Source organism: Dendropsophus ebraccatus, chromosome 3 (genome assembly GCF_027789765.1).
Source record: "Dendropsophus ebraccatus isolate aDenEbr1 chromosome 3, aDenEbr1.pat, whole genome shotgun sequence".
In the NCBI taxonomy this organism is placed as follows: domain Eukaryota; kingdom Metazoa; phylum Chordata; class Amphibia; order Anura; family Hylidae; genus Dendropsophus; species Dendropsophus ebraccatus.
In genome coordinates this window covers 31,197,995-31,223,056 of record NC_091456.1, presented here as the reverse complement: position 1 = coordinate 31,223,056, position 25,062 = coordinate 31,197,995, and the positions used below count along the sequence as shown (strand labels likewise).

General features: G+C 45.1%; 1 protein-coding gene across 1 annotated transcript in view; it reads right to left on the bottom strand.

Annotated features, from left to right (window-relative positions):
• The window catches only part of TPST2 (tyrosylprotein sulfotransferase 2), a 60,940-nt gene that overhangs the window by 17,028 nt on the left and 18,850 nt on the right, over positions 1–25,062 (bottom strand). The window contains exon 2 of the mRNA XM_069964100.1: positions 14,809–14,866. The gene's annotated coding sequence lies outside the window, so the exon portion shown is untranslated. The remainder of the gene's footprint in view (positions 1–14,808; positions 14,867–25,062) is intronic.

The following is a 25,062-nucleotide window of genomic DNA, read 5'->3' as shown; positions in this document are numbered from 1 at the left end:
CATTATAGTGTAAAAAATGTAATATTTCATTTTCACGCCACATTGTTCCACATTTGTGTCCGTCACCAGTGGGGTCCATATGCTCACTACACCCCTTGTTACATTCCTTGAGGGGTGCAGTTTCCATAATGGGGTCACTTGTGGGGGGTTTCAACTGTCTTGGCAACACAGGGGCCTTTTGAATGCAACATGGCCCCTCGAAATCCATTCCATCCAAATCCAGCCTTCAAAAACCAAATGGCGCTTCTTCCCTTCGGAGGCTTTCCCTGCACCCGCATGGCGCTTTATGTCCACATGTGGGGTATTTCCGTACTCAGGGGAAATTGCTCTACACATTAAATGTTTTTTTTATCTTTTAACCCCTTGTGAAAATGAAAAAACATGACAAGATTAATGATTTAGAGTAAAAATTTTACATAAATTACACTAAATGTTGGTCTAGCCTTGATTTTTTTCCATTTCCACAAGGGGTTAAAAAAGAAAATGAACACAAAACTTGTAGGGTAGTGTCCCCTGAGTACGAAAATACCCCACATGTGGGCATAATGTGCCATATGGGCACAGGGCAAGTCACCAAAGGGACAGAGCGCCATTTAGAGGCTGGAATGGAGGATGGAGGCCATGTCGCAATTACAAAGCTCCTGTGCTGCCAGGACAGTAGAAACCCCCGACAAGTGACCCCATTCTGGAAACTACACCCCATAAGGAATCTAACAAGGGGTGCAGTGAGCATATGGACCCCACTGGTGACGGGCACTTACGTAGAACATGTGCCGAGAAAATAAAAAATACAATTTTTTTCATTTTCACGTCCCAAATGTGGCCGTCACCAGGGGGCCATATCCCCGCTGCCCCCCTTCTTAGATTCCTTATGGGGTGTAGTTTCCAGAATGGGGTCACTTGTGGGGGGTTTCTACTGTCCTGGCCGCACAGAGGCTTTGTAATTGCATCATGGCATCCTCTAATGGGAATGGCGGCCATACCTACTTAGCTGGGGAAAAGGGACAATTCTAATTTATTTGGGGGTATTAGGCCAATTATTAGTTTATAAGGTTGGAAATGACAGGTGTCCATCAAACTCAACCTGTGTTGATCCAGAGGAAGGCAAAAAAACCCTCGTAAGGCAGACGACAGTAGCCTCATCACAGGGGAAAAATTCCTTCCCGACTCCATAATGGCGATCAGAATAATCCCTGGATCAACGTGACCCCTGAAATAGGAATAAGGGACAGAATTTAGATAATGTAGAACTCCAATGACTTGTGGTACGCCTTGGAGCGATCCTGTATGCAGAAGCCGGGGGGGATCAGGACAGGTGTCACACGGGAAAATGGTGTCCTTCCTGATCCCCCTGTTACGCCACACTCTGCACTTCTTCTGTGGTCTCCCTTTCTCCAGTGTGGGGGACGTCACCCGGAAAATGTTGTCCTGGTGCGATACGGGGTCCTTCATATCCAGAAGCGCTGGGTCCGCTCCATGGCTGCTAAATATTAGGGCGCTATTACTACTTCTGATATTTCGGATCGTGCCGCAAGCTACAGTAGCTCGGGCAGCGAGGGACCGGAAGAGGGGGTGCTGGTATAAAAGTTATCCCCGTACTGGTGGTGACCTTTATCCAGCAGTGGGAAGATCAGTTCCCGGACGATGTCCCCACTAACTCCGAGGATGGGGGGTGGAGGGGGCATCTGGGGGCTGGATTCGGGTGTCCCTTCCTACATACACTCTAAGGGTACGTGCACACTGCGGAATCGCGACAGATAACCCTTCGTGCATTCCACAGCTGGCACCCACCGGCGGACTGATGCAGGCGCACGTCTCCACCCGTGTCATAGACTCCATTCTATGCACGGGCGGATTCCGCTCTCCGTCCAACGTATTCATTCTTTGGATGGATGATGGAATCCGCCCGTGCATAACATGGAGTCTATGACACAGGGGGAGACGCGCGCCTCCATCAGTCCGCCGGTGGGTGCCAGCTGCGGAATGCACAAAGGGTTATCCTGCACCATTCCGCAGTGTGTACGTACCCTAAATCTGTAAGTGTACCCTGAGGTACGCTCACACAGTTTGTAGAATTTCACAACATACCGTCATCTCTTATTGGGACGGTACTGGCGGAAAAGACGTGTCTGGGGGGCAGCGTACGCTACGCTACCCCCAGACACGTCACTGGATGATGAGGATGATGAGGATGAATGGAGGAAAGAAGGATCCCCCCCATTCATCCTCACTGGCTGTTTCGGTGTCGGAGGCAATAATAACGTATCCCTCTGACGCCGAAAACACCCTGGGGGCCATTTGTATACGGGGATTGGTATATGGGGTATGTAGTGGTGTAGTGTCAAACTTTATTCAATGTAGTGTGGTGTAATGTAGTGTTTTTTACGTGTTTTTTTACAGTAAGTATAAAAAAAAAACCTACGCCAACAAAGGAGTTGCTGATAAATGCCGCACTTATGTGCGGCACTTATTAGCAGACTGTGGCAGTAGAATATAGAAAAAAAACACCCTACGCCAAAAAGGAGGAGTTGCTGATTAGCAGCGCACTTTCGTGCAATGCTGATCAACACTCAGCGGCGATAGGGTGCGGAAAATAGAAAAAAAAAAATTTGAAAAAAAAAAAAATAAAAAAATTCTACATTCTGAACATCCCTGTAGCTGCTGATAAGTGTATTACACATATCAGCCGCTAGAGGGCAGCAGAGCGCAAAATACGGAAAGAGCCGACGCTGGAGCCGAAAATAGCCGAGAGAAGCCGAACGTGACGTCACGGAAGAAGCCGAAGACCCGAACGAAGACGAGGATGCCGCGAACCCGGAAGACGCCGATCAGGAGCGCGGGACAGGTGAGTAATGTACAAATACCTGCTCTGGACCCCTCGGCTACCTAGCTGAGGGGTCCAGGGCAGGTATTTACTATTTTGTGGGACTCTGATCGCCGTGCCACCGGCCCGATCGCCGTGAACGGCCGGCCGGCCGTTCACGGCGATCGGGCCGGTGGCACGGCGATCACCATTACTTTTTACAGTAATGGCGGTCGGTGCCGTCCTCGGACAGCACCGACCGCCATTTTTTTCCGGGTCATCGGGTCGCCGATGACCCGGAAAGGTTCCGATCGCCGCTATTGGCTGATCTGAATTGATCAGCCTATAGCGGCGATCGTAAGCACGGGGGGTGTTAACCACCCCCCGTGCCGTGAAGCTAAGATGGCCTGCTATGATTTATAGCAGGCCATCTTCCCCGACCGCTGTGTGTGAACACGCAGCGATCGGGGAAACATCGGGCGTAAATTTACGCCCTGATGCGCCAAGTACCAGGGCGCGAGGGCGTAAGTTTACGCCCGATGTCGTTAAGGGGTTAAGAGATCTTAAAACGATCGCAATAACGATTTTTTGCAAAAGATTTACCTCTTCGTCTAAACGCTGATCGTTATAAAAAATAAAATTGTTGCCTCAAAATCGTTAAATGATCGACTGGGCGAATTATCGCTCCGTGTAAAAGGACCCTTAGTCTTTGGAGCACATGAGCTGCATCTGGTGCTGCCGCTTGGCTCTCACCTTGCTATAGGTCACATCACAGCAGGTCACTGGACTTAGGGCCCTATTACAAGGGACGATTATCGTGCGAAAAATCGTTATATCGTTCGAATTTAAACGATAATCATTCTGTGTAATTGCAGGCAACGATTGAAAAATAAAAAAAAAAAAACGATCAAAACGATCCGTTTTTTTTTTGTTTTTTTTTAAAGGAAACAAAAATGAGGTTGACTACATTTTGTGTAAATTAGGGTGCGTTCACACGTACAGGATCTGCAGCAGATTTGATGGCGCAGATTCAAAGCAAATCAATTCTGGGCCATCAAATCTGCTGCGGATCCTGTATGTGTGAACGCACACTTAAAAAAGTGCAACACACGCATCCGTTTTTTTTATTGCAAAAATGTAGTGTGAACCTAGCCTAAGACCAATGCGATATAAACTTTTGACACTTGGACAACATGCCAAAAGCTTATATAAGTGACAGCTCTAAGTATATACATACAAAATAGGAAGACGACAAGGTTACAATTTACCAATAGGAATTTCCTATAAAGTGGCTGCCAGAAGAGCTGGGCATGTCTAGTTCTAGAAAATATTGGATAGTGACTAATAAATCCTTCTGGTGACTATAGAAGGAAGCCTTAGAATCAGTTTTTCTGCATTACCCAGTAATAGTGGTGTATGTTTTAAAAGGCCGGGAATGCTCATTTGTGGGTGTGAGGGTGTTGGGTGGCATGTTTACAGTCTGAGGTGTGACATGTGGGCAGGGCACGCCATGGCAACAGCACCAACTACTGAAGTGGCATGTGGAAAATATTCTGCAATTTCTCTTAGAATAAGTCAGCCTGGCAGCTCTGTCTTTTAAATTAAATGGAAAGAAATCCCTGAAAGGGATTGTTCGAAAAAAATAAAAATAAAAAATTCAAAATTCAAAATCAACTGGTGCCAGAGACTTATAATTTTCTTCCATTGAAAAATCTTAGAGAAGTCCGGCCAAAATTATTTTCAATATGTTATTACTTATGGAAAGTTAGACAATTCCCTAATGTACATTAATTATAGGAAATGCACATATACTGTTATTTCCCTTAATCTAGTAGATCATGGAGACTTCAAATTCTCTGAAATACCGTGACGTCACAAACCGGGGTGTAATTCCTATGGATTGGCCAGCAGGGGGCGCAGTATATGTGAAAGCCTATGGACTGTATTGAAGTCTATAGAAGATGTAATGTAATGTGAAAACTACACTTTATTGGTAGACAAGGTGTACGGGATAAAGGATTATGTGTATGGAATAATTTGGGGAGCAAGGACACTTGCTCCCCAAATGAAAGACACCAAGCAGGGAGGGAGAAAGGTGCCGGTACATCTACCCTCCTCCCTCCCTGCTCAGTGCTGTGGGACAGATACACACTACTACTACTCCCACTATCTGCTCATATGAGCATATAATGGGAGTAGTAGTACTAGGAAGATCCCCAGCACCAAGCCCCCTGCCCCCACCAGCCGACATCGCCCGCACACTATCTCCCGAATCTGGCCCCCAGCCTCCCCCACCACTGTATAGCTGCTGCCCGCCGCCGCCGGTAACAGCCTGGCCCCCACCACCAGCCCGCAGCCTCCCCCACTGCCGCACGTCCTACTCACTTCCCTGCCGGTACCGGACTCCCAGCCCACAGATCTGGGATATAGTGTGTGGCGGCGCGGCGACTGCGGGGGCAGTGCGGGCGATGTCGGCTGGCGGGGGGCTTGGTGCTGGGGATCTTCATAGTACTACTCCTCCCATTATCTGCTCATACTATGAGCAGATAATGGGAGGAGTAGTAGTGTGTATCTGTCCCACAGCACTGAGCAGGGAGGGAGGGAGGAGGTAGTTAGATGTACCTGCACCTCTCTCCCTCCCTGCTCAGTGCCTTTAATTTGGGGAGCAAGTGTCCTTTGCTCCCCAAATTATCCCATACACATAATCCATTATCCCGTACACCTAGTCTACCAATAAAGTGTAGTTTTCACATTACATTACATCTCCCATAGACTTCAATATTCAAACTTCAGTCCATAGGCTTTTACATATACTGCGCCCCCTGCTGGCCACTCCATAGGAATTACACCCCGGTTCGTGACGTCATGTTTTTTTTTTTTTTTAGAGAAATTGAAGTCTCCATGATCTACTAAATTAAGGGAAATAGCAGTATATGTGCATTTCCCATAAATATTGTACATTAGGAAATTGTCTAACTTTCCATAAGTAATAACATATCAAAAAATACTTTTGGCTGGAGTTGTCCTTTAAGTCTTCCAGGACTTATCAGCTACCGTATGTCCTGCAGGAAGTGGTATTTTTTCCAGCGTAGGGAGCAAAAAAGGTTTTCTATGGGGCTTTGCTCTGGCCCGTTCCTGACATGGACAGAGGAAGCAGCAGAGAGCACTGTGTCAGACTGGAAAGAATACAGGTCTTCAAATATGACATACAGCAGGTGATAAGTACTGGAGGACTTGAGATTTTTTTATTTAATAGAAGTAAATTACACATCTTTGGCACCAGTTTATTTCAAAGAATTTTTTTTTTTGAGGTGAACAACCACTTTAAGGTTTACAGTACAGAACAATGCACCATGTGTTTGCTGTTATAGTGGAGCTTAACATCTTAAAGAGGACCTGTCACCCCCGTGCCGGGGTGACAGGCTCCCGACCCCCCGTTAGAGCCCCCTATACTTACCTCATCGCGCCGGGTGACTGAGATTTCAGCGTGTGCTCACAGGAGAGTCCGATGCCCATAGAGAATGACGGAGCATCGGACTCCCCATTCATTCTCTATGAGCATCTGGGGTAAAACTGACTTGTTATGCATGTCCCTCAAGTCGTTACGATTACAACGATATATAACATGTATAACTTTTATATTATGTGATGGCCTGTAAAAAATTCTAACCACTGTTAACAAATATATGTTCCTTAAAATCGCTCTATTCCCATGCCTATAGCGCTTTTATCCTTTGGTCTATGGGGCTGTGTCAGGTGTCATTTTTTGCGCCATGATGTGTTCTTTCTATCGGTACCTTGATTGCACATATGCGACTTTTTGATCACTTATTACAATTTTTCTGGATTTGATGCGACCAAAAATGCACAATTTTGCACTTTGGGATTTTTTTGTGCTTACGTCATTTACCGTGCGAGATCAGTAATGTGATTCATTAATAGTTCGGGCGATTACGCACGCGGCGATACCAAACATGTTTGTTTATTTACTTTTATTTAAAACATGGGAAAAGGGGGGTGATTCAAACTTTTATTAGGGGAGGGGGCTTTTACTAATAAGAACATTTTTTTTTTTTTACACTTATACTAGAAGCCCCCCTGGGGTAAGGGTTATCCCCCCTGGGGTTAGGGGTATTCCCCCTGGGGGACTTCTAGTATAAGTATACTGATCTCTCATTGAGATCTTTGCTGTATAGTTATACAGCAAAGATCAATGAGATAGGCACTCGTTTGCTTTCGGCTGCTGCCGAAAACAAGCACCATCTTGGCGGAGACCCCGGCCGGCACCAGTAACGGAGATCGCTCCTCCGGGACAGACAGAGACCGGGGGGCGATCTCCGCCACTAGACACCAGGGAAGAGCTGCAGAAGGTAATCGGATGCAGCTGTCAACTTTGACAGCTGCATCAGATTAACGGGCATGGCGATCGGACCATGCCCGCTAATAGCCGCAGTCCCGGGCTACACGTGGCACCCGGGATCGCAGTGGTTCAGAGCGTGGTCGCGGCGCAGCCCCGCTCTGAACACCTCTTGCGGACCATTGACGTACGGGTACGTCATGCGTCCTTAAGAGGTTAAAGTGTCACTGTTTAAATTATTATTATTTTTTTTAGAAATCAATAGTACAGGCGATTTTAACCCCTTCAAGACCAAGCCAATTTGCACCTAAAAGACCAGGCTCATTTTTCAAAATCTGACCTGTCTCACTTTATGCTCTTATAGCTCAGTGATGCTTTAACGTATGCTAGCGATTCTGAGACTGTTTTTTCGTCACATATGGCACTTTATATTAGTGGCAAAATTTGGTCACTACTTTGTGTGTTTTTTGTGAAAAACATCAAAATATCATGAAAAATTTAAAAAATTTGCATTTTATGAACTTTATGAAATTCTCTGCTTCTAAAAAAAGAAAGTTGTATTACATAAATTAGTTACTAAGTCACATTACCAATATGTCCTCTTTATTCTGGCTTCATTTCATAAACATATTTTACTTTTTTAGGGTGTTACGGGGGTTAGAAATGTATCAGCAAATTACCACATTTTCGTGAAAGTTTCCAAAACTGATTTTTTTAGGGACCAGTTCTTATGTTAAGTTGATTTAGGAGGTTTGTATACTGGAAACCCCCATAAGTGACCCCATTTTGGAAACTAGACACCTTAAAGAATTAATCTAGGGGTATAATGAGCATTTTAACCCAACAGGGGCTGGAGGAAAGTATTCACCATTAGGCCGTAAAAAAATGAAAAATTAAAATTTTCCAATAATATATACATTTAGATTAAAGTTTCTCATTTTCAAAAGGAACATGAGAGAAAAAGCACCCCAAAATTTGTAACACATGTTCTCTTGAGTACTACGGTACCCCATATGTGGGCATAAACCACTGCATGGGCTCACAGCGGGGCTCAGAAGGGAAGGAGCGCCAATTAGCTTTTCCAATGCAGATTTTGCTGAAGAAGTTTCCGAGCGCCAGGTGCATTTGCAGTGCCCCTGTAGTGTCAGCAGAGAGAAAAAACCCCATAAGTCACCCCATTTTGGAAAGTGCACCCCTCAAAGAATTCATCTTGGGGTAGGATGAGCAATTTGACCCCACAGGTGTTAGAGGAAAGTATTCAAAATTAGACAGTAAAAATGAAAAACTCGAATTTTTCCAATAATATGTTCCTTTAGTTTGAAATTTTTCAATTTCACGAGGAACAAGAGAAAAAAAGTACCCCAAAATTTGTAACGCAGGTTCTCATGAGTATAACGGTACCTCATATGTGAGCATAAACCACTGCATGGGCACACAGCGGGGCTCAAAAGGGAAGGAGCGCCAATTAGCTTTTTCAATGCAGATTTTGCTGAAGAAGTTTCTGAGCGCCAGGTGGGTTTGCAGTATCCCTGTAGTGGCACCGGAGTAAAATCTCGCCATAAGTCACCCCATTTTGGAAAGTGCACCCCTCAAAGAATTCATTTTGGGGTGTGGTGAGCATTTTGACCCCACAGGTATTAGAGGAAAGTATTCAAAAGTAGACAGTAAAAATGAAAAACTCAAATTTTTCCAATAATATGTTCCTTTAGTTTGAAATTTCTCAATTTCACGAGGAACAGGAGAGAAAATTCACCCCAAAATCTGTAACGCAGGGTCTCCTGAGTAGAACGGTACCCCATATGTGGGCATAAACCACTGTATGGGCACACAGCGGGGCTCAGAAGGGAAGGAGCGCAAATTAGCATTTTCTCTGCAGATTTTTCTGAAGAAGTTTCTGAGCGCCAGGTGCGTTTGCAGAGCCCCTGTAGTGTCTACAGAATAGAATCCCCCCAAAAGTCACCCCATTTCGGAAAGTACACCCCTCAAAGAATTCATCTTGGGGTAGGATGAGCATTTTGGCCCCACAGGTATTAGAGGAAAGTATTCAAAATTGGCCAGTAAAAATGAAAAACTTGAATTTTTCCAATAATATGTTGGTTTAGTTTGAAATTTCTAAATTTCACAAGGAACAGGAGAAAAAATCTACCCCAAAATCTGTAACGCAGGTTCTCCCGAGTACAACGGTACCCCATATGTGGGCATAAACCACTGTATGGGCACACAGCAGGGCTCAGAAGGGAAGGAGCGCCAATTTGCTGGAGCAAAACCGCAGCTAGTAACAGTTATTAGAATAGCGCAGTTACTAAAATACAATAAAAAAAATTAGATTACAGGTAATGTGGGGTGGTTACGGACAGTCTGGGGTGGTTACGGGCAGTCTGAGGTGGTTACGGGCAGTCTGAGGTGGTTACGGGCAGTCTGGGGTGGTTACGGGCAGTCTGGGGTGGTTACGGGCAGTCTGGGGTGGTTACGGGCAGTCTGGGGTGGTTACGGGCAGTCTGGGGTGGTTACGGGCAGTCTGGGGTGGTTACGGGCAGTCTGGGGTGGTTACGGATAATCTGGGGTGGATACGGTCAACATGGGGTGGTCACAGGCAACCTGCTGTGGTTACGGCAACCTGGTGTGGTTAGAGGCAACCTGGTGTGGTTAGAGGCAACCTGGGGTGGTTAGAGGCAACCTGGGGTGGTTAGAGGCAACCTGGGGTGAACACGGACAACCTGCTGTGGTTACAGACAATCTGGTATGGTTACAGGCAACCTGCTGTGGTTACGGACAATCTGGGGTGGTTGCGGACAATCTGGGGTGGTTACAGGCAACCTGCTGTGGTTACGGATAAACTTAAGTGCTAATAGGTAATCTGAGGTGGGTACCTGTAATCTGGCGTGGTTACGGGCAATCTGGAGGGGGTCACTGGCAATTTGGGGTGGTTAGAGGCAAGGTGCAGTGTTCAGAGGCGACGTGCGGTGGTCAGAGGCGACGTGCGGTGGTCAGAGGCGACGTGCGGTGGTCAGAGGCGACGTGCGGTGGTCAGAGGCGACGTGCGGTGGTCAGAGGCGACGTGCGGTGGTCAGAGGCGATGTGCGGTGGTCAGAGGCGACGTGCGGTGGTCAGAGGCAAGGTGCGGTGGTCAGAGGCAACCTGCGGTGGTCAGAGGCAACCTGCGGTGGTCAGAGGCAACCTGCGGTGGTCAGAGGCAACCTGCGGTGGTTGCGTGCAATCTGGGGGGTTACATGTAATCTGGCATGATTACGGGCAATCTGGGGTGGTTATGCCCAACCTGCGGTGGTTAGGGGCAACCTGGAGGGGTTACAGACAATCTAGAATTGTTACGGATAGAGTGAAGTGCTTATAGCTAATCTGGGGTGGTTACATGTAATTTGGGGTGGTTACAGGCAATCTGGGGTGATTACGGACAATCTGGAGGGGGTCACTGGCAACGTGTGGTGGTTACGGGCAACGTGCGGTGGTTACGGGTAATCTGGGGGGTTACGTGCAATCTGACGTGACTACGGACAACCTGGGGTGGTTACGGGCAACGTGCGGTGGTTACGGGCAACCTGCGGTGATTACGGGTAATCTGGGGGGGGGGGGGGGGTGTTAGGGGTAATTTGGGAGTAAACTGCAACTATTACTATAATAAAAAGTGTGTTTTATTTTTTTGTATGTTTGTCACTTTTTGTACTTTATACATTCATTTTCACTGTATTACTATGATTACTGTGATATTTTGTATCACAGTAATCATAGTTCAGTGACAGAGACCAAATTGGTCTCTGTCACTTTAAATTTTCAGAGCTTGGCTGGTTGTGGAGCGCATGCGCACTTCAGAACCAGCCAGGACGCCGAGGAGGAAGGAGCTCCGTGGATCCGGTGAGTATATGGGGAAGGGGGGGGGGGGGGGGGGGTGACTGGGGGCCGGGGGTGACAGGGGGGGTGGGGGGCGACTTGGGGGGTGGGGGGCGACACTTTTTATCCCCTGTCACCAATCATTCATGGTGACAGGGGATAAAAAGTGCCGGCGGCACATGGCACAAGCGATCAGCGGTATATAGTATATACCGCTGATCGCTTGTACCGGGACCCCACAGGGGGGGTCCCGATGACTGCCCCATGCTCTCCGCTACCTCCGGTGGCGGAGAGCATGGGGCTTTCATTCATTTTTCTTTTTTGATCACTGTGAACAGACATTAGTCTGTTCACAGTGATCGCGGCGGCCATCTTGGATCCGATGGCCGCCGCGGGAGGGGGGGTTAGTGACTGGGGCACTAGGGGGCTGATTTTTACTTATTTCATCTCCCCCCACCGTGGATTCACGGTGGGGGGAGATGAAATACAGCGGCGGCACCGGCCCATTAGTGACCGCCGTTTCGGCGGTCACTAAGGGGTTTAATGGGGGTCAGCTGCGGAATCGCAGCTGATCCTCATTATCTCCGGTGCAGTACACAGATGAGAGCGGGATCGCTGTCCCTGCAGCGATCCCGTTCTCATCACAAAGCCCCGTCAAAGCCGGAACGTATATGTACATTCCTACTGCACGGGGCATGTGCAAAAGGAACGTATATATACAGATGGCTGACGTGAAGGGGTTAAGAAACTTTGTAATTGGGTTTATTAGCCAATAAATGAGCAGTGGATGAGAGAGGGGGGGGGGGGCTGGAGAAAGGCTTTTTGAATGCAGATAATGGCATATTTGCCTAATAAACCCAATTACAAAGTTTCTTAAAATCGCCTGGACTATTGATTTCTGCAAAAAAAACAAAAAACAAAAAACAGTGACACTTTAAGAAAAGACTGAAAGCAGTGCTAATAAAAATAAATAAATAAAAAACATTTATTCTGAATATTACTACATTCCTGAAACATGGAAATATTTCAGAAGTAAACAGAGGTCACAGCGACAGGCAACTTTACTGACTCATTTTGAGTAATTTCACTGAGGAACATTATAGTCAGCACTTCCTCAGCTGCAACCTATGCGCATGAAACATGAGCCGCCTCTGACCATGAACTCTTCCTACAAAACAGTACTACCACTCATCTTGATACACCATAAAAAAGTGATCTGCAGCAAAATGAACTCCCCCCAGAGGACTTATTTTGGATTTTGACTTACGCAGTCAAAAGAAAAAAAAAAAATTACAATAAGTCGGCATCAGATCTGACAAAATAAACAATGAGCTAGAGATTTAAAGCAAAAGTACCCATTCAACCAACATATAAAAACTTTCACATGACCAGATGGGAGCCGCCACACAGATTCTGATGGGGCCCTTCACATTTTGAGCCAAAAACCGGTTACAGAGATCACCTTAATTTTCTAACAAAGTCTTTTGGTGCACAGGAGGTGGGCCGAGTACCCCTAGTGCAGCAATGTCTCCTCCCCTGGGCAACAAACACCTTCTGCACTTCTCTGTCCCACCTCCTGTATGCCTATAAGCTCCGTCACCAGAGCAGAGTCCTACAGGGCAGGCTCGTAACCCCACGGTTGAGGGTGTGGTAGATTTTTCATGAAGGAGTGCTTGCCACATTAGTACCACTACAGGATTATAGGCACCACTGACACCAGCTATAATTCTGTGGCGGCCAGTACTTCTTCATAAATATCCACCAGACCATCTGTTCAGATGTGCTTAGAGCGGGGTGCAAGCCTGAGCAGTAGGACTCATACCATGCTCTAATGACGGAGCTCATAGGCATACAGGAGGTAGGACAGAGGAGTGCAGAAGAAGTGTGCCACCCAGGGGAGGAGACCTTGGTGCACTGGGGGAGCTGAACCCACCAACAGTGTACCTAAAAACTTCAATTTGCTTACACAGAAAATAGGGGAGATGATCTTGAGAACAGGGCAGCGGTTTAAAAAGTTGAGGGCACCACCAGAATCTGTGCACCAACACCCATCAGGTCATATGAAAATTTTTATAAGTTGGTTGAAGTGGAACATTAGCTTTAATCCCCTGAAGGCCCAGGACGTAACTGTATGTCCTGAGTTGGGGAGTCTGGGGGAGGGGGGACACTCCCGGCTACTATTAGTACAGCCCAATGACCATGCCTGCTAATTAGTCATTTAAATGCAGCTGTCAAAGCTCACAGATGCATTTAAATTCCCTATCATTGGTGATCTCGTAGCAGGATCGCCCCCGTGCAATGCAATCACGGAGGAGTGATCCCTGCATCCTGAAGGGCCAGGGCTCTGTGCAGTAATGACACTGATCCTGGCTCAGCGATCCATTTTTCTGGGCTGCAGCAGGCCAGAGCAATAGATCACAGATCTCATTGATCTATGTAGTACATATATACTGCATAGGTCTCAATGAGAGATCAATGTAGTTAGTGTGTAAAAAGTCTTTTCATTAATAAAAAAAATCCCCTCCACTAATAAGTTTTAATCACACCCTTTTTCACATTTTATAAATAAACTAACATATTTGGTATCGCCGTGTGCGCAATTGCCTGAACTCTTAAATTATCACATTCCTGATCTTGTACGGTAAATGGTGTAAGTGCAAAAACCCACCAAAGTGTAAAATTGCAGATTTTTAGTCACATAAAATCCTGAACAATTATAATAAAAAGATCAAAAATTCATAAATACGCAATCAAGGTACCGATAGAAAGTTCAGAGCGCAAAATTTGAAACCTCACACAGCCCCATAGACTAAAGGATAAAAGCATTATAAGCATGGTAATAGAGCAATTTTAAGAACATTAAAGGGGTTATCCAGCGCTACAAAAACACATTCTTCCAGAGACAGCCCCACTCTTGTCTCCAGCTTGGGTGGGGTTTTTGCTGCTCAGTTCCATTGAAGTCAATAGAGCTTAATTAAAAACTAAACATGAACTGGAGACAAGAGTCGTGTTGTCTCTGAAAGAAAGTGGCCATGTTTTTGTAGCACTGGATAACCCCTTTAAAAAAAAAAAAGTTATAAGTATATAACTGTCAAGTTTATCATAGAGTAATTGCATAAACACAAACCCCCCTCCCCCCATATAAAAAAATGGCTTTTTTTAAATTTATTTTCACCACACAAATCATTTTTTCCCAGTTTTTCAGCATATTTTATGCAAAAATGAAGTCTGTCATTGCAAATTACAATTGGTGTGGCAAAAAAACAGGCTCAAATAAGTGAAATCGGTGAAAAATTCAAGCGCTATAACCTTTAGCCTATAGCCGAGGAGGAAGAAACGAAAGCGATAAAAAGGAATTTGTCCTGGTCTTCAAAGGGTTAAAATACACAATACTGATCAGCTTTTTTCCAATTGACAAAAATTCCTACACTTTGCTGGTACTGTAAAGACTTTGGATTTTTATATCAGAAATTCCTTGCAGAAAGTCCACCACATTATGCCGTAACCTGAAAGTGGATGGGGGATAGAGAAATAGCTGATATGGCTTCTGCCATAAGGATCCCCTTCGATAACACTTTAGTGGTGATCTGCTGGGAGTGGGGGGTGGGGGCATTTTCATAAGCAAGTACTATTAAAGCGATAGCATCTAAGTGACTCGCTGGCAAGACCAATTCTGATCTCTTTACAAAATCTCAAATCCCATTAACTATTAATGGGCCGGCAATAGATATCCATTTACGATATCAAATATTTATACTAGGCTTATTATAATATTACAGCATATTACCGATGATAAACCCACCTATCCATGGAGTACGCATCTTACGATGATCTCTTCTTTCTGCCTAAAATGGTACATCCTGAAAGAGAAAGAAGGAACATCCACTTAGAACTTCATTTGATATAAGAGAATATTAGAACAGAACCCCAAAACTACCTACACATTCTAAGCCAGACATCGTCCTGGGTCCACTGCACCGGCATAAGGTCAGGCAATGGCTCTGAGTCTTAGTACCTACCAGTGGTCGGGTCACTACCGGCTAACACAGAGGTTTTCACTAGAAATGAGCGAAGCAGCCCGGAAATTTATTTTATGGGGTCAAACTTTTGGGTCAAACTCGTTAAGATTCGTGAATCGAATTCTAACAAATTTCAATGAAACCAAACTATAGTAGCTACAATACTGGGACTATTACAGAAGGGAGAATTTGTTAACACACGTTCTTGTAGAAGTGTCAAAAATTGGAAAATTACAATTAAAAAAAATGACGGTCAATCATCCAATTTCAGCCATGGACAGCAGTGGACCTTGGTGAAACAGCGATATTTAACTTATATATGAACAAATATATAAACTTTCTAATAAACCATTTAACACCGTCCAATCCCCCATCATGTACCCTTTAACCTCCCCTTGTATCCCCATTTAGTTTAACGGAAGTATTGTATTGCCCCCCCAAAAGTTATACAAATCCCCAATGTACACTTACTACAGGAAATGTGCTTTTTTTTTCCCTGCACTCACTACTGCATCAAGGCTTCACTTCCTGGATAAAATGGTGATGTCACTTCCTGGATAACATGGTGATGTCACTTCCTGGATAAAATAGTGATGTCACGACCCGACTCCCAGAGCTGTGCGGGCTGTGGCTGCTGGAGAGGATGATGGCAGAGGGACACTGAGGGACACAGGGCACTGGAGGGACACTGAGCATCCCTCTGTCATCATCCTCTCCAGCAGCCACAGCCCGCACAGCTCTGGGAGTCGGGTCGTGGGGGGCAATAAAAAAACTTTTTTTTCTCCGGTATTCTCCTTTAAGTGGCGCCAATTTTAAAAGATTTTTAATCTTATTTGAATGTGGACGTAAAGAAACCCACTACTAATGAAAATTGTTAGAACATAGTAGGAGTGGAGTGCGAGCACTGATTATGTGAGGCGCACGCTCCATTCACTGATCCCAGTAAATTGGTATAACCCAACAGGAGTTTACAGTGCCCAGTGCGTGAATAATATGGACTGTCTTTACTGGTGCCAGTGAATTCCTATAGGCACCCAGTTACTTGGTGAACTAGAAACTTGGTTGGCAGCTAACACAAAAATCACCCACAATCAGCCCTCCTATCCGATCCTCTCTGTTCCCATATCGCTCTGTTAGGGTCCTATGACACGGGCCGACTACTGCCCGATCATTTTAGTAAATGAGCGCCAATCTGCTAGATCAGCGCTCGTAATGCCGGTTAGCCGGTTAGGACCTATTAGACGGCCCGATAATCACACCAGTAGCCCAGTGAAGATCATTCTGCAAGGCTCTGGCAATGCTGCTCCTGTTCCTCCTCGCACAGGGCAGCAGATACCAGCCTGGTTTTTGGACTGATGCCCTTCTAACGACCAACCAGGTCTCCTCAAGTGACATCCCTTAACCTGAAATCTGCTTCTTCCTCTGCTGATCTGTAATACTAATCTACAGTACTGTCCTGTGTAAATCATCACCCAGCACACTGTGGTCTATTCAGTCCAGGGCACCTTTACAAGCACTATGTCATGAGAGTAGCATTGACTTTGGAAGATTTCCAATTCTAGTTTATTAAGAAATAATTTGCTGTTGTTGATTGACCCCCCTCAGTGGTGCACAGCAGTCTCTGATCACAGGGGACGGGACCAGCACTGGGCTACAGGACCTCCTTTCCTTTATTTCTCTGGCCAGTCACAGTACATACTACGGGAGATGAGCGAACCTCAAGCATGTTCGGTTTCGTCCAGTATTAGGCTGCATTCACACAGATCTGTGACCACAGACAATTTTAGGAACCATTCAAGTGAATGCAGCCATTCATACAATCCGTGCCACGACCCCCACCCCCCAAAAAATAGGACATGTCCTAGTGCAGATTACGGCACGGATCCCTCCCCCGCCCAGCAGAAATGACAGGAGCGCAGAAGATAACTACTCACATGTTCTCCGGCGCAGGGGGAGTAGGCGAGTAGTTGTCTTCTGTGCTCCTGTCATCTCTGCTGCCAGGCAGATGCACTTTGGTTGATCCGTACCGCAATCCTCCTTCCGTCATTGCAGCACACTCGGGTTTGTCCAGTATTACACAGCAAGCACACTCTGGTTCATCCGGTATAACACAGCAAGCACAGAAGCCCTAAGACTGGCTGGCCTATAGCTATATCCATGTTCTCCAGGACTCTCTAGGGCTGCATCCAACTTCTTCATCTACTGGTAATTAAATGCCCCATTCTTGGGTTTGAACCAGAGTATGTTCGAGATTTGCTCATCTCTATTAATATACTGAACCCTCAAAGGGGTAGTGTGGTGCTAAACAATTATTCACTAAATAACACACATTACAAAGTTATACAACTTTGCAATGTATGTTATGTTAGTGAATGGCCCCCTTCCCCGTGTTTTCCCCCACCCACACCAGACCCGGAAGTGTAGTGCTCTATACATACCTGCCTCCTGTCGACCCCCGTCCGCCATCTTGTGCCAATGATGTCATCTTCGGACGGACGGCCGAACTGCTCGGACCGTCCCTAGTGCCGCCCGCCCTCTGCTGCGTCATCAGCTGCTCAGCCGCGATTGGCTGAGCACAGTTATGCTCTGCCAATCGCGGCTGAGTAGCTGATGACGCGGCAGAGGGCGGCCAGCACTAGGGACGGTCCGAGCGGTTCAGCCTTCTGTCCGAAGATGACATCATTGGCACAAGATGGCGGACGGGGGTTGGCAGGAGGCAGGTATGTATAGAGCACTACACTTCCGCGTCTGGTGTGGGTGGGGGGAAACACTAACATAACATACATTACAAAGTTGCATAACTTTGTAATGTGTGTTATTTAGTGAATAATTGTTTAGCGCCGCACTACCCCTTTAATATAGAGTGATAATCTCGATCATCAATCTGTGTAATAAAGACAACAATCAGCCGTTGAAACGATCTGATCATTGTCATTTATTCCAACCTAGAAATCATCGGCTGTGCATCACTACATGTAATAGCGATGCATGGCTGATGGATGTGTAATACGGCCCTTATGGTGCATTTGCACGGAACGATTATTGTGCAAATTTTCGCATTTCAGCAATAATCAACTCGTGTGAACACAGCGAACAATCAAGCGACGAGCGAGAAATCGTTCATTGTGATCTTTCTTCAGGTTCTCAAATCGTCGTTGGTCGTTTGCTAAAAATGGCAATAATGATTTTTCTAAGGAATTTTCTAATGATTTTTCTAACGGTTTATTCATCTAAACGCTGATCGGTATAGAAACCAAATTGTTGCATCAAAATCGTTAAACAATCGATTGGGCAAATTATCGCTTTGTGTAAACGGACCATAAGGGTAAGAAAGTCCAGCTCAGGTCCCGTCCCTTCTAATGAGAGAATCAGAGACAGCTGTGCACCATTGAGGGGACTCAATAACAGCAAAGGATTTTTTTTATAAAATAGAATAGGAGATCTTCCTAAAGTCGCTGATAATGACACACGTATGTTAAATACAATGCGGCAGGTACAGTAAGAGCTGTAGTGATGGAATTATAGTCACCCATGGTGCTCTATATCATTACCGAGTGATGACTGCTCTAAAGGAGTGCAAATGTCACACTAACGTGTCAAGTACAATTAGACAAGTCATCTAACAACATCAATGTGTACATAGCACTTTCAGGTCTTAGTCAATCCAAACTATCGTGCTATTACAGAGCTGTCATATGGGTTATTTCACAAAACTGAAAACTTTTATAAAGTTTTATATCCTATTATTTAACATTGCAGGAGGCTCTGACAGGCAGAAAGTATAATCAGCCCTAACCACCTCCGCTCAACGGACACGTTTCCAGGGGCATCGGCCTGTCCTACGACTTACAGCCACTAATAGATGCCAATGGACAGAAACCATAGAAGAGCTGACATATTTCCTAAACCTGGCGCGCTGTGACAGCTCCCCGAGGGATACCCCTGTCAGCAAAGGATCACAAGTTATTCTCCGATCTCAACTTTGCTCATTAGAATTGTCCATAAAAAAAAAAAACACTTTATATAAGACATAACATCTATATATTTATTTAGCCGTTCCTGGCTATAAATCGGGTCTCTTCCTGGCTGCTATGTGGTGCTCAGATCCTCTGCATTATATAAAGCCTTTCTGGAATAGTTTGTGGATTGCAGTTACGACACTAGAATCCTCCCCTAGGCCAAAATTCCCACCTGCACATCATATGGAGCACTGTCTGTAATGCGGCCCGGCATCGGCACTACGCAAACAGTTTGTACAGATATTGCTTCCAGCTGTTCCCGGGACTGTGACTAAATATAGTCTCCTCTTCATTTCATTGTTATTAGGGGAAAAAGTGGAAGCTTCTAATACTATATGACAGAAGTTTGTTAGTAAACAGATTAACAGGAATGCGTCTTTAACCCCTAGACGACCCAGGATTAGGGATGGTCCGAACCCGCCGAGGTTCGGATGAACCCGAACGCTCGGCATCGGATTCCCGCTGTCTGCCCGCTCCGTGCAGCGGGCGGATCCAGCGGGAGGACCGCCTGGAAAACTGGGATACAGCCATAGCCATAGGCTGTATCCCAGTTTTCCAGGCGGTCCTCCCGCTGGATCCGCCCGCTGCATGGAGCGGGCAGACAGCGGGAATCATTACCGAGGGTTCGGGTTCGTACGAACCTGAACCGAACTCGGTTCGGACCATCCCTACCCAGGATGTATATGTACGTCCTTGCATCGCTAGGGGGAGTTCAGAGTGGAGCCGCACGGCGACCCCACTCTGAACCACTGAAATCCCAGCTGCTATATGCAGCCCGGGACCGCGGCTATTAGCTGGCACGGTCCGTTCGCCGTGCCTGCTAATTAGACATTTAGATGCAGCTGTCAAATTGCATTTTTTTTTTCAAGTTCACAGCGCATATAATTTTTGCCTGGTTTCACAGCATACTTTAGGCCAAAATTATGTCTACCATTGCAAAGTACAATTAGTGGGCCAAAAAATAAGGGCTCATCTGGGTCTCTAGGTGGAAAAATGCACACGCCATGGCCTTATATACATGAGGAGGAAATAACGAAAGTGTAAACATGAAAATTGGCCTGGTCCTCTCAGGGTAGAAAATTAGCTATCGTTTAAAGTGTCACTGCAAATAATAAAATTGGTACTGGTGCTTAATACACTGTGTGACTATGTCCCAATCAAAAACCAAGCCGCTAACTCGGTATCCACATCATTAATAACCAAAGTAATGGAACTGTAATCCAACTTAAAGTTGCAAAAAATATTTTTATATATATATCTTGTACTTGAAATGATACAAATAAAGTCTTTCACATAAAGAACATAAAGAAAGTCACCACAGTGTAACGGACGGACAGACGCCAGGTGGTTTTCGCACCATGTTCCGGTGCACAGCAAGTCTCAGTCCTTACAAGGCTCTCACCCTCTGGGAAATGATGACGCAGAGACGCACGCTACGTTTCGAGGGAGGAGCCCTCTTTCTCAAGCGCTGAGAAGCGCTTGAGAAAGAGGGCTCCTCCCTCGAAACGTAGCGTGCGTCTCTGCGTCATCATTTCCCAGAGGGTGAGAGCCTTGTAAGGACTGAGACTTGCTGTGCACCGGAACATGGTGCGAAAACCACCTGGCGTCTGTCCGTCCGTTACACTGTGGTGACTTTCTTTATGTTCTTTATGTGAAAGACTTTATTTGTATCATTTCAAGTACAAGATATATATATAAAAATATTTTTTGCAACTTTAAGTTGGATTACAGTTCCATTACTTTGTTTAAAGTGTCACTGTCATTTCACAAAACTTTTCACATGTTATAGAGACAAGTCAAAATTTTTGACTGGTCCGGGTCTCAGATCCATATCGATCGGGAGAAGACCGCACTAAGAGTGGTCCTCTCCTGGCTCTGTGTCACGTCATCAGTCAGACTTAGAATGGAGCTCTATGGCGCCCAACTGATAAGTCTGACTGATCATGTGACACAGAGCCGGGAGAGGACCGTGCTTAGCACGTTTTTCTCCCGATCGATATGGGTCTGAAAACTCAGACATGGACCGATCAAAACTTTTGACGTCTTTATGACATGTCAAAGGTGTTGGGAAACGACAGTGACACCTTACAGCCAATGTACCACAAGATGCCAACTATTCCTCATATCGCCGCCCTCTTCCGGGGATCTACTCTAGTTTGTGTATATGCAAATGTGCTAGTTTGGTGCACTGGAGGCAGGCCCAGAACCACAGTGGACAGATCTCTCTGATCCAGGCCAGGGACAGGCATCATTCTGAAGGCAGTGCATCAACGAGGGCAAGACTATATCTGTACACTGGGGGGCACTGGGCCCGCCTCCAGTGCACCAAACTAGCACATTTGCATATATACAAACTGGAGGTGATCTCAGGAATCGGCAAAGGTGGCAAAGCTAGAGTCTGCACGGCAGGGCTGATCAGATGGTATGCAAAGTTTTTTATGATTATTATTATTATTTTTTTTTAGGAATATGGTTTTTCCTAAATTTACAATTTTACTATCTATATTACAAAATAATCCTGAAATCTTACAGTTTTTATTCTAGCCACTAAGCCTAAAAGTAAGCTTCCTGTTCTTTACAGATCACTTTAATGCACTGTCCTCCTTATTATCACGCACAGGTATACAGTGAAAGGTAATATCTGTTTATAGTTTAAAAACATTATTCGAATTCGTCCGTGGGACACACTAAAAAGCGTATCTCAAATTGCTGCCCATCTGCCTGCCCACTCTCCAGCCAATGCTGTATCTTCAGGCTGCCACTCAGCCATCTCCATCTGTCAATCATTCTGGAGCAGACAGGAAGCAGCTGGAGAGCTGGTGGGCAGAGGCCGTGCGGGGCGGGCGCAGACACGTGTCCAGATGATATGGTCTTTTACCAAAATGCCTGATTATTTTTGCTTCGGGATGTGTCCATAAGCTAAGTAGGCCATGTACCTATTATACAATAGCCTTATTTAGGAAGGATATATTGGGATGACAGACCTGCTGTATGGACGCAATTATAATATCACTTTGCATACAGCTGTTTCACACCTTAATGTAGGACATGGAATTCATGGCTTATTTGCTTGTTCCCGATTTACATGCTGACAAAACCCATCGACTGACGGATTCTACAAAGCTGATTTGAAACTGGAGACCAATATGGCTGCATTTTCTGTTGTCAAAGATTCTACAAAACAGAACTAAATACCAATATCTTTGTAAGTAAAATGTATAATCACACTTAGAACAATGCGTAAAAGTGCGGAATTATATGCCTGTCATATAATAAAAAAAGAGTAATTTTATACGTAGCTCTTAAAGGGGTATTCCAGAGAAAGACACCATGAAAAACGTGAGCCATGTCCTGTCATCTTGGCTCAGCTTTAGGGAACCAATGAGCAATCCATACCGTATGTATAGGCCATGATAGCCTTTGGCAAATATAACCACCCCCATAGACATGCAGACAATTCCTTTTGCATCTATAAGTGTCACTGTCGTTTACATTTTTTTTTTTCCCCAGAAATCAATAGTACAGGCAATTTTAAGAAACTTTGCAATTGGGTTTATTTGCTGAAAAATGCATTTTTATCATGAAAAAGCAGTTTCAAGCTCTCCCCCCTGTCTTCATGGTTCTCTATGGAGAGGGGAGGGGTGGAGGGAGATGAGGCACCAAAAAGGGACAACAAAGCGTTAATTTACAGCTACATCACCGGCTATCTCCTCTGAAGGCGGCACTGACCTTTCTGACCTCTGAATACTGGCTTTCTCACAGCTCTGTTGTGTAATCCTTTGTTCTCTGCTCTCTGCTGGTGACTAATCTGCCTCCTCCCCCCTCCTCTCTCCATAGGTTACACAGGGCCTGACTGATGTAAAAGAGTTGAGATTTCCTGATAATGAGCAGTAAATGAGAGAGGGGACGACCTGGGGAAAGTCTTTTTGAATGCAGATAATGGCATATTTGCCTAATAAACCCAATTACAAAGTTTCTTAAAATCGCCTGGTCTATTGATTTCTGCAAAAATAATAATAAAAAAAAAAAAAAAAAACTACAGTGACACTTTAAAACTTTAATGGTCAGACTTAGAACACTTCCTCTGTGGGGACGGAAAGGTGTAAGCTCTGTTATTCAGAACATTATCTCACGGAAAATCATTTTGATAACCGCATTTGGTTTGGTATCTTTCAATGATCATGGTATAAGATGAAACCTTAATTGTATGACATTTATGACTACAATTGGGTCACAGTATCAGTCAGCTGTTTACACTCTATTTTATAACCCCTAAATAGTGAATTGAAGAAGAAATTCAGAGAAACTTGTAGGGCTGCTAACCCACAACTTCCTGGACACTTTGGGTTGTCCCCGCGCAGCTGCACCACACAACACATCAGGCGCATCGCTTGGAAATAGATACAAATTAGTATGGACCTCCCATGAGAGAACACGGGACAGAAAAAAAAACTACACTGATAATGGTGGCATCTACGCACAAAGTTCTGACCCCATTTATATTTTTGGAATGCAAACTGTTAAAGAGTATGCCGATGTATATCACAATGTGATCCTCACAGGTCCAGCTGACGTATATCACAGTGTGACACTTTGTAGTCAGAAGAGGTTTTATTCAGACGGATAATTCACTTGGTATACAGTATATGGTGTTTTCCTCCATTGACTTTTTAGTAATAGGCTGAGCGGCCAATTCCTGCTCGAAAAAAATATCACAAGAACCAGTAAGGAGAGCAGCAGGGACTGAAAAGCATCAAAATGCCAGCAAAGGGGGGGGGGGGGGGATCAGGGCAGGTGAGTATGTAATTTTTTTTTGTGTCTTATTATTTTCACTTTAAAAGGGGTGTTTCCATCTGGACAAGCGTTGTCTTATGCACAGTATCCACTGGATAGGGCATAAATAAAAGATTGAAGAGGGTCTGACCGCTAGAGCCCCCCACAGTCTTGAGAATGGGAATCCCGAAATACGAGCATCGGGATGCTCCATTCATTCTCTACGGAGTGGCCAAAAACTGCTTTCATCTTTCTCTAATGGCTCCTAGATAATAAATGGAGCGGTGGTGCGCATGTGCATCCAGCAATTGATTTCAGTGACCCCAGTGATCTCTTAACTATGCCCTATCCTGTGGATGCTGTGAAGAGAGCATAACACGTCCCAATGTGAATATAACAAATACCTTCCTTCCCAGAAAACCCCTTTAAGAAGGGTTATCCTGAACTTTAAAACCTTCACCCATCTACAGGATATGTGAAAAGTATTCGATTAGTGACAACCTCACCCAAGGAACCGGCAGTAATCACATGAACGTTGGCCCACTGCGCTCTAAATTACTCACTGTAAACACAACCAAGATGGTACCATAGACTTAGCGCCCTATTCCACCAGACGATTATCGTTTGCATAATCGTTAACGATTAACGTTCTCAAACGACCGCTATTGCAAAAGACCTGAAAACGTTCACTCATCTCCATGGAACGATAATCGTTACTTATAATCGTATTTGCGATCGGTTTTTTCTTCGCTATTTCTTTGCTATTGCGTTCATATCTACTGCGAACGATGTCTTATTCAATGAGAACGATTTGCGACCATAAAAATAGGTCCAGGTCTTATAAAGTGATCAACGATTTCTCGTTCGGTTGTTAATCGTTAACAGCATTTCAACCGAACGATTATCGTTTAGATTTGAAAGATTTAACAATAATCTGAACGATAATCGTCCGGTGGAATAGGGCCCTTACACTGGGTGTCCGTCTCTCAGCGCACGGATGGAACGTAGGCCAATCAACTGTGCTCAAACGTTTACATACCCCAGCAGAATTTTTGTTGTTTTTGTTTGTTGTCCTTTTTTCTGAGAATATGAATAAAAACACAATTTTTTCCACTCATGGTTAGTGGTTGGGTGAAGCCATTTACAGTGGTACCCTGGTTTAAGAGTAACTTTAAGTTTTTCAAAATTGTAACTTGGATTAGGAGCATTGCTTTGGTTTAAGAGCTCCCTGTACTGGGTGGGAGG